Source organism: Anomaloglossus baeobatrachus, chromosome 1 (genome assembly GCF_048569485.1).
Source record: "Anomaloglossus baeobatrachus isolate aAnoBae1 chromosome 1, aAnoBae1.hap1, whole genome shotgun sequence".
Taxonomy (NCBI): Eukaryota; Metazoa; Chordata; class Amphibia; order Anura; family Aromobatidae; genus Anomaloglossus; species Anomaloglossus baeobatrachus.
The window spans coordinates 489,048,254-489,058,464 of NC_134353.1; the positions used below are offsets into that span (position 1 = coordinate 489,048,254).

Here is a 10,211-nt window from a genome sequence, read left to right on the forward strand (position 1 = left end):
TGCCATTCAAAAGTACAATTTGCTCTGCAGAAAAAAAACAAAACGAGCCCTCATATGGCTCTATTGATGGGAAAATAAAAAATATAGTTATGGCTCTTGGAAAAAGGTAAGGCAAATAATGAATAAATCGCCCAAGGGTGAAGGGGTTAAACACTGCACAGCTGTCCCTGGAAGAATTGCGGCTGTATGGAGACAGCGCGGTCTCACCAGATACTGGCTGGATTTAGGCTTGTCTCATTCCCATGTAATAAGGCTTCTAAGAGCCCAAACATCTCCATAGAAAGGCATTGCACTGGCAAATCCCCATAGTGCTGTCCGGAATGGGCCGCCTCACTCTGCAGGATACCGAGCGTGGCAGACAGAGCTGACAGCCGCCATAGCACGCCTCCAGGGGAAGCCTCCGGGGCCACGGACAGAGCTGCTGCCATACACTCTCACCTGCTGAGCGCTCCCCACACCGCCATGCTGCCGGTCACCTCCAACTCCCGTGCAAGCCCAGCCCCGAACGTCATGACGCACTGCGCGTTGGTTTGTGGGAGTTGTAGTCTGCAGGAAGGTGGATGAGGTAGTGTCTAGTTCCGGCGCGTGTGGCGTAGTAATCACCGTCAGGCTGGTGGATGTGAGTGGGCCACCTGTAGGTAGTGGGTTTGCGCCTGCTGCTTCTTTATAATGGCTGCTTTCTCTCAGTACTTTTTATTGTTTACAGATGTTACAAATATGACACAAATGTTGAGGCTTTTTTGGTCGTGCATGTTTAATCCCTCTTCATGACTGAGCGTTTTTTCCATTTTTTGCACTTCCGAGAGCTATAACTATTTATGTTTGCCTTGACATGAACCCTATCAGGGCTTTTGCTGGACAGGTTGTCATTACGAGTACCAAGCATGGTAATGGTCGCTATACTGTAAAAATAAATTGTGATAGCACAAATAAAGCATACGGGTGCAGCCCCCAGCCACGTGCTTATCTTGGCTGTGTTTCAACTAAGATGGCCCTAATGAGGCTTTTTTATTTTAATTTAAATTATTCAAATAAATAATTAAAAAAAGAAAAGAAACATGCAGTCCCCCCAATTTTGATTCCCAGCTAAGATAAAGCCTGACAGCTGTGGGCTGGTATTCCCAGGCAGGGGCGGCCCATGGTTATTGGCCCCCCACAGCCTAAAAATAACAACCTACAGACGCCCAGAATGCATGCATCTATTAGATGTGTCAATTCCAGCACTTTGCCCTGGTGCAGTGGCAATTGGAGAAATATAAGGTGTTAATGACAGTTCAGCTGCCACTAAGACCTAGATTAATAATGGGAGGCATCTATGAGACCCTCATTACTAATATTGTAAATGAAAAGTAAACACAAACACTGAAAATTTTTTTTTTATTTGAAATGAGATGCAAATTACCCCCTCCCTTTTTCTCTAATTTATTAACCCCGAACATCCAGATCTGACATAATCCACATGAGGTCCCATGACGATCCTGACTCCCTGAGAACTCCATGTTGGGGGTACATCTTCCCTGGTATCTGGCTTTCTCCAAGATATCATCCAACGCCGGACCAAATAAGAATACTCCCTTGCACGGACCGGAGCATAGCTTAGACTTAGCCAGTGTATCCCCAGGCCAACATTTAAGCCAAAGCCCTACGAGCCACCTTTGACAATGCTGCCGATCTTGCCGCCATTCGTGCTGAGTCTGCCAATGTGTCGAAAAGAAATGCTGCTGCACCGCGTATCAGTGGGATTATGGACAAGATATCCTCCCTGGGTACCTTGTCTCAAGCTGCTCTTCAAGACAATTAAGCCAGATTATCAGGAATCTAGCCATACATGTTGCTGAGATAGCTGGTCTCAGGGTCCTCGCTGAAGTCTCCCAGGTCCCTTTAGAAAGCTGTCCACTTTCTTGTCCATAGGATCCTTCCTCTTCATAAGTGACTCAATTTGTTTCCATTGTTCGGGAAGACCCAACGCTTCTTCTGCTCAAGGCCCCTGAACATGATGTCCTCCACAGTCCTGTGGGCTCTCTGCTCGACTATGCCCATGGTGAACCTAACCACTCTGACCAGTCTATCTGTATCCTCTATAGGGAAGCAGTGACACCCCCCAATATTGGTGTCAGGAGAGGATAATGAACGGGAGGAGTCAGAGGGTCTGTACTATCCTTCCGATCTGTCCGACTCATTTGACTGAGGGAAAGATCTTTTAAGCCTCTTTTTCCCTTTCTCCTCCTTTCCCTGGGACAGGGATCTAAAGGAGCCTTTTTTTTCTCCATCTCTGATCTAATTGCTAAGATCTAAGGCAGGCGTATACTCATAGACCGTCTGCTGTATGCATAAGTGACACACCCTTTTGGGCCAGGAACTGGGTAACCTTCCCTACAGAGAGTGCACTTCCTGTTCTTGGTCTTCACAAGACTATTCCTGGGCTTCGCCTAACAAAATACCATAGTGAACTTTCATGTAGATCACTTATAAAAATGATATCACTGAGGATACCGGATAAGGAGGAGAAATCGGACCGTCTATCGGAGCGGAACTTGTGTTGCTGACCTGGTCTGGTTTTTGTTCCATCTTGCGGGAGGGAATAACAGGCTGAAGACAAAAAGCGCTTGACTGGCGGTCAGACCGTGCTTTCAAACAAGTGCAGGACCTGTGAGATACAGCCCCTTTCTCCATGCCTCCTTCGATGCCCAGGAAGTGCTATCTGCCTTCCGGTTATGTGACTCTAGTCACTTGATCCCGGGCGCGCATCATCAGAACGCGTCCATATGGATGCGTGCCTCATGTATGCGCACCCAGGATATGTGCAGAAGCCTGAACAGAATACCCCAAGGGTGCTGCATCTTGCGCCCGCACGCAACGTTAAAGCCCCCCTGGGCCCACTGCGGCACTTCCAGGACCCCTCGCTCCAGCCGCAGCAGGGATCTCTCCACTGCCCATTCCGGTGAGCGAGGCCTGGGATCTTCTTTCTTCCTGGTGAGTACCGCTTCAGAGGTTCCCCCTCCAAGGACAGGAAACCAACTGATGCGTGGGAGAGGTACCGGCCTTCTATTCAGTAGGTTTTCTGTGTGCAATTAATAAAGCATGAGGGAAAAGAGAAAAATGTGAAAGAAACAATAATATTTTTACAAAAATGCCATAATTCAAATACAATTGCACCTACAAAGTGTTATGTGCAATATACATATAGTACAGACCAAAAGTTTGGACACGCCTTCTCTTTAAAAGATTTTTCTTTATTTTTATGACTCTGAAAATTGTAGATTCACATTGAAGGCATCAAAACTATGAATTAACTCATGTGGACTGAAATACTTAACAAAAAAGCTGAAACAACTGATAATATGTCTTATATTTTAGGTTCTTCAAAGTAGCCACCTTTTGCTTTGATTACTGCTTTGCACACTCTTGGCATTTACTTGATGAGCTTCAAGAGGTAGTCACTGGAAATGGTCTTCCAACAGTCTTGAAGGAGTTCCCAGAGATGCTTAGCACTTGTTGGCCCTTTTGCCTTCACTCTGCGGTCCAGCTCACCCCAAACCATCTCGATTGGGTTCAGGTCTGGTGACTGTGGAGGCTAGGTCATCTGGCGTAGCATCCCATCACTCTCCTTCTTAGCCAAATAGCACTTACACAGCCTGGAGGTGTGTTTGGGGTCATTGTCCTGTTGAAAAATAAATGATGGTCCATCTAAACGCAAACTGGATGGAATAGCACGCCACTGCAAGATGCTGTGGTAGCCATGCTGGTTCAGTATGCCTTCAATTTTGAATTAATCCCCAACAGTGTCAGCAGCAAAGCACCCCCATACCATCATACCTCCTCCTCCATGCTTCACGGTGGGAACCAGGCATGTAGAGTCCATCCGTTCACCTTTTCTGCGTCGCACAAAGACACGGTGGTTGGATCCAAAGATCTCAAATTTGGACTCATCAGACCAAAGCACAGATTTACACTGGTCTAATCTCCATTCCTTGTGTTCGTTAGCACAAAGAAGTCTCTTCTGTTTGTTGCCTGTCCTTAGCAGTGGTTTCCTAGCAGCTATTTTACCATGAAGGCTGCTGCACAAAGTCTCCTCTTAACAGTTGTTCTAGAGATGTGTCTGCTGCTAGAACTCTGTGTGGCATTGACCTGGTCTCTAATCTGAGCTGCTGTTAACCTGCCATTTCTGAGGCTGGTGACTCAGATAAACTTATTTTCCGCAGCAGAGGTGACTCTTGGGTTTCCTTTCCTGGGGCGGTCCTCATGTAAGCCAGTTTCTTTGTAGCGTTTCGTGGTTTTTGCCACTGCACTTGGGGACACTTTCAAAGTTTTTCCAATTTTTCGGACTGACTGACCATTATTTAAAGTAATGATGGCCACTAGTTTTTCTTTGCTTAGCTGCTTTTTTCTTGCCACAATACAATTTCTAACAGTCTATTTAGTAGGACTATCAGCTGTGTATCCACCAGACTTCTGCACAAAACAACTGCTGGTCCCAACCCCATTTATAAGGCAAGAAATCCCACTTATTAAACCTGACAGGGCACACCTGTGAAGTGAAAACCATTTCCGGTGACTACCTCTTGAAGCTCATCAAGGGAATGCCAAGAGTGTGCAAAGCAGTAATCAAAGCAAAGGGTGGCTACTTTGAAGAACCTAGAACATAAGACATATTTTCAGTTGTTTCACACTTTAAGTATTTCATTCCACATGTGTTAATTCATAGTTTTGATGCCTTCAATGTGAATCTACAATTTTCAGAGTCATGAAAATGAAGAAAACTCTTTGAATGAGAAGGTGTGTCCAAATCTTTGGTCTGTACTGTACAGTGCCTACAAGTAGTATTCAACCCCCTGCAGATTTAGCAGGTTTACACATTTGGAATTAACTTGGCATTGTGACATTTGGACTGTAGATCAGCCTGGAAGTGTGAAATGCACTGCAGCAAAAAAGAATGTTATTTCTTTTTTTAATTTTTTTTTTAAATTGTGAAAAGTTTATTCAGAGGGTCATTTATTATTCACCCCTCAAACCACAAGAATTCTGTTTGGTTCCCCTAAAGTATTAAGAAGTATTTCAGGCACAAAGAACAATGAGCTTCACATGTTTGGATTAATTATCTCTTTTTCCAGCCTTTTCTGACTAATTAAGACCCTCCCCAAACTTGTGAACAGCACTCATACTTGGTCAACATGGGAAAGACAAAGGAGCATTCCAAGGCCATCAGAGACAAGATCGTGGAGGGTCACAAGGCTGGCAAGGGGTACAAAACCCTTTCCAAGGAGTTGGGCCTACCTGTCTCCACTGTTGGGAGCATCATCCGGAAGTGGAAGGCTTATGGAACTACTGTTAGCCTTCCACGGCCTGGACAGCCTTTGAAAGTTTCCACCCGTGCCGAGGCCAGGCTTGTCCGAAGAGTCAAGGCTAACCTAAGGACAACAAGGAAGGAGCTCCGGGAAGATCTCATGGCAGTGGGGACATTGGTTTCAGTCAATACCATAAGTAACGTACTCCACCGCAATGGTCTCCGTTCCAGACGAGCCCGTAAGGTACCTTTACTTTCAAAGCGTCATGTCAAGGCTCGTCTACAGTTTGCTCATGATCACTTGGAGGACTCTGAGACAGACTGGTTCAAGGTTCTCTGGTCTGATGAGACCAAGATCGAGATCTTTGGTGCCAACCACACACGTGACGTTTGGAGACTGGATGGCACTGCATACGACCCCAAGAATACCATCCCTACAGTCAAGCATGGTGGTGGCAGCATCATGCTGTGGGGCTGTTTCTCAGCCAAGGGGCCTGGCCATCTGGTCCGCATCCATGGGAAGATGGATAGCACGGCCTACCTGGAGATTTTGGCCAAGAACCTCCGCTCCTCCATCAAGGATCTTAAGATGGGTCATCATTTCATCTTCCAACAAGACAACGACCCAAAGCACACAGCCAAGAAAACCAAGGCCTGGTTCAAGAGGGAAAAAATCAAGGTGTTGCAGTGGCTTAGTCAGTCTCCTGACCTTAACCCAATTGAAAACTTGTGGAAGGAGCTCAAGATTAAAGTCCACATGAGACACCCGAAGAACCTAGATAACTTGGAGAAGATCTGCATGGAGGAGTGGGCCAAGATAACTCCATAGACCTGTGCCGGCCTGATCAGGTCTTATAAAAGACGATTATTAGCTGTAATTGCAAACAAGGGTTATTCCACAAAATATTAAACCTAGGGGTTGAATAATAATTGACCCACACTTTTATGTTGAAAATTTATTAAAATTTAACTGAGCAACATAACTTGTTGGTTTGTAAGATTTATGCATCTGTTAATAAATCCTGCTCTTGTTTGAAGTTTGCAGGCTCTAACCTATTTGCATCTTATCAAACCTGCTAAATCTGCAGGGGGTTGAAGACTACTTGTAGGCACTGTATATGCCATACTTCATTGGTACAAGCAAGCACCACAAAACGGTGCTAACAAAGTGCTATGTGCAAAAAATTCATGAAAACAGTTTGTTATCACCGTTTTGTGGTACTTGCTTGTACCAATGAAGTATGGCACATATGTATATTGCACATAGCACTTTTTAGGTGTAATTGTATTACGGCATTTTGTACAAATATTATTGCGTCTTTCACATTTTTCTCTTTTCCTTCATGCCTTATTAATTGCACACAGCACTTTATATATATTTTTGTATCACATATTTTTCAGGAATTTTGGTATAATTTATATCTTTATTAGGGAATAATTCTTGATCTATTACACTATTTTTTATGTCTGTTTCTACAATAATTTATGGACCGCAATTTTTGTTGTTTTTTTTTTATATTTATGGTGATTTTGTATCTAGCCCCTTTGTATCATCTGTGTTTATACTGCTGCCCTTTTATGTGAAATATTTTTATTGTTATTTAATAAAGATTATTGGTACCTTTTTGAATTTCCAAGTCTTTTTGATTAGGTTTTTTTTTATTGGAACTATATTGTATTTGGCTATGTTTTGGGTTTAGTTTCACATAATGTTTTCATATTCTGCTACACTTACATGTCTTTATAGTGAACAAAAAAAAATATGTATTTCATAGACGTACAAACAACAAAAGCACATATTTCTAGCTTCCCTATTATGTTATAGAAAAAAAGGTTACACTATTTTGATTTGATGAACAACAGTCTGTTTTTTCTGGTATGCCAAAAATCCCCATACCTGAATGAGGCTTTAAAAAGCAGATATCGTGAGAAAATGGCTTATTGATTAATTCAGGTTTTTGTGTTACATTTTTGAAAACTGGTATTTCTATTCTCATATAGACTTTATGTTGATGTTTCAGGTCCTGAAGAAGAGATGTTTACCTTAAAAAGCGTAGACCTATGGAATAAAAGAAAGAATTATTATCATCAACGTTATACATCTTCATTTCAGCTGATGCGCTGCATTAACCCCCTATCCTCTCCATTTTGTAAAAATAAAATATAGAACTCTTGCAATTTTTACAAGGGCCACTGCGGCTTTTTTAGACTCTAATATAATGTATTTGTTGTGATATTCGCAGTGATATATGTAGATATAATTAGCAAAAAGGTGCATGGAAACCACACATTTCACCCTTAGGCTATGTTCACACACTGCGTTTTTGACCTGCGTTTTTGGTCCGTTTTTGCTGCAGAAATTTCTTGAGAAATTCTTGTAACCTTTCTGCAGACATTCCCCAGCAAAACCTATGGCAAAAAAAATTAGCTGTGCGCACACTGCGTTTTTTTCTTAAGAAAATTCTTTCAGTAGATTTTCTTAAGAAAAAGAATGAGCGTGTCACTTCTTTTCTGCAGCTAACTGCGTTATTTGCCATAGATAATTGGCACAATAACGCAGGGAGCAACCAGGGGTAAAAACGCACCAAAAATGCGGCAAAAACGCAGGTGCGTTTTTGGTGCGTTTTTTAACGCAGGTGCACTAATCCTTCACTCTTAAGAAATTTCTTAAGAAAAATCATTTTTCTAGTGTGAACATAGCCTTAGCTTGACATATAAAAAATGTAAACAACATGATGAGGTGTATTAATATGTCTATCTCCTCTTCCTCTACATATTGGAAAACAAAGTTTATATATTACTATAGTTTATATATTAGTATAGTATGCCTGCATTATCACTCTTTTGTTGCAAAAAGAAAAAATAAATAAGTTTAGTTTAGTAGACACAAATCAGAACCGTTAATGTATGTGCTCAAGTCCTTCAGCGTTGTCTATAAACAGAAATGCTACATGGAACACAAAAGCCTTCGAAGTGAAGAGACAGGCATACTACAGAACATTTGTACAAGGCAAATCCACACAATCATTACGATGATCTGTTTTTAAGAGCCTCTGTAGACATCTTATGTAATCACCACTCTACTTTCTATTACCAGTGCGTGTATGAGCACAAGGGGAAGCATTCACAGCACATGGCAAACAGTGTGACTAAAGGAGCAAGCTGAATATGATATTTTGCTGAGAGAGAATGAAACACATATTTGGCTACATGGTTGAACACTATTATTTGTATCTTGTTTCTAGCTGTCATCTTCAATCAGAAGTATTTTAATATTTAGCAACCTTTTTAATTTTTTTCTCACCACTTTGCAAAGGATCATAGACCGCCAAAAATTAAAAAGAATTAAAAATTAACTTCTTCACGACCTTTGACGTGCCCATACATCATTGTCTGGAAGGGGTTCCTGACCTTTGATGTATGGGTATGTGATGACGAAAATACGGGCATATCGCCTGTGGCCGTATGATCGGCGCCGAGACATCGACATATGTTAAAGCCAAGCTCGAGCTGTCACAGCCAGGACCGGTGCCCATGCCACCCCTGGCTGTCTAACCCCCTAAATCTCGCGATCAATAGTGATCACATAATTTAGGTGGCTAGCAGAGGGAGCCTCGCGATGTAATTGCGGGCTACCAATTGTTGCCATGGCAACCCAAGGTGAAATAATGAACTCTGGGTTTGCTGGTTACAATAGCCTGTTAGACCTTGCCAGGAGCATGGTCTAAAAGGTGTCCTAAAACCAAGTGAATAGAGCGATGCAAAACCAATTCTTTTTCCCATAAACTTGTTTTTATTGTATTAATCTGGAAAAACATGAAACAAATTATATAACTCTTGTATCGCTATAATTGCACTGACACAAAGAATACACTTCTCATTAGTTTTACTACTCAGTGAACGGTATAAAAAAAAAAGAACCTCCGAAAACCAATTCATATTTATTCTGCCTCTGAAAAATCGGAATAGAAAGCGATCAAAAGATATTATGTGTCTGAAAAAGCCATCAATAAAAACATCAATTCTTCCTGCAAAAAACACTCACATGACACTATCAGCAGAAATCTAGAAAAATTATAGCTTTCAAAATTTGGCGATGAAAAAACATTTTTCGTAAAAGGAGCGTTTTTTTTAGAGTGTGATAGTTGCCAAACATAAAAATAGTAATATAAATCTGATATTGCTGTAATCACCCTGACCCAAAGAATAAAGCCATTTTGATAACTTATACCTCATGGTGAATGTTGTAAAAAATAAAACCAATTCTGTTACCAGGTTTTTCCCTTATAAGCTGCAGCCTCCACCAGTGATCCTTTATATGCAGCATTCCAGAATACTGTATATAAGTGCCCAGGCCGATCTGTATAATGTAAAAAAACACCTTTATTATATTCACCTAGGGGGTGGTCGGGTCCAATGGGTGTCGCTGCTCTCGGTCCAGTTCCGTCTCCATCTTGCGCAAACGCCGTCCTTCTTTCCAGCCCAGTGTGGATTACACGTCCTACGTCAACCACACAGAGTCCTTCATTGTTCTCCTTCGCACGCGCACTTTGATCTACACTGCCGAGGGCAGAGTAAAGTCCTGTATTGCTAAGGTGCCGGGAAAGGTCAAAGATCGCCAGCGCATGCATACTACAATATTTTGATCTGCCCTCAGGGTAGCTCAAACTGCACATGCGCAGGAGCTCAATTGCAGCTTTTGTGTGGATAGCATAGCACGCGTCATACCCACTCAGTTAAGTCATCTGTTAATGGAAACGTATGTTGTTTTCACATTAGTGGTAACACAAAGACTCTGGAAAAGTGCTATGGCTCCTTGCTCCCATAAGAAATCCAGTGAATTCTTCGCTCCCAAATCCAAATGCCCCTCTGCCTTACCAGCCCCACAGTTTGCCTAAACCACACTTTGCATCCACACGTTTGGCAG

The 10,211-nt window shown here is 42.3% G+C and overlaps 1 long non-coding RNA gene across 1 annotated transcript; it reads left to right on the forward strand.

Annotated features, from left to right (window-relative positions):
- Window positions 1–395: 395 nt before the first annotated feature.
- Window positions 396–7,471, forward strand: LOC142295353 (uncharacterized). The gene is made up of 2 exons (XR_012751433.1): window positions 396–634; window positions 7,306–7,471. It is a non-coding gene; the product is annotated as an uncharacterized LOC142295353 (long non-coding RNA).
- The last annotated feature ends 2,740 nt before the right edge of the window (window positions 7,472–10,211 follow it).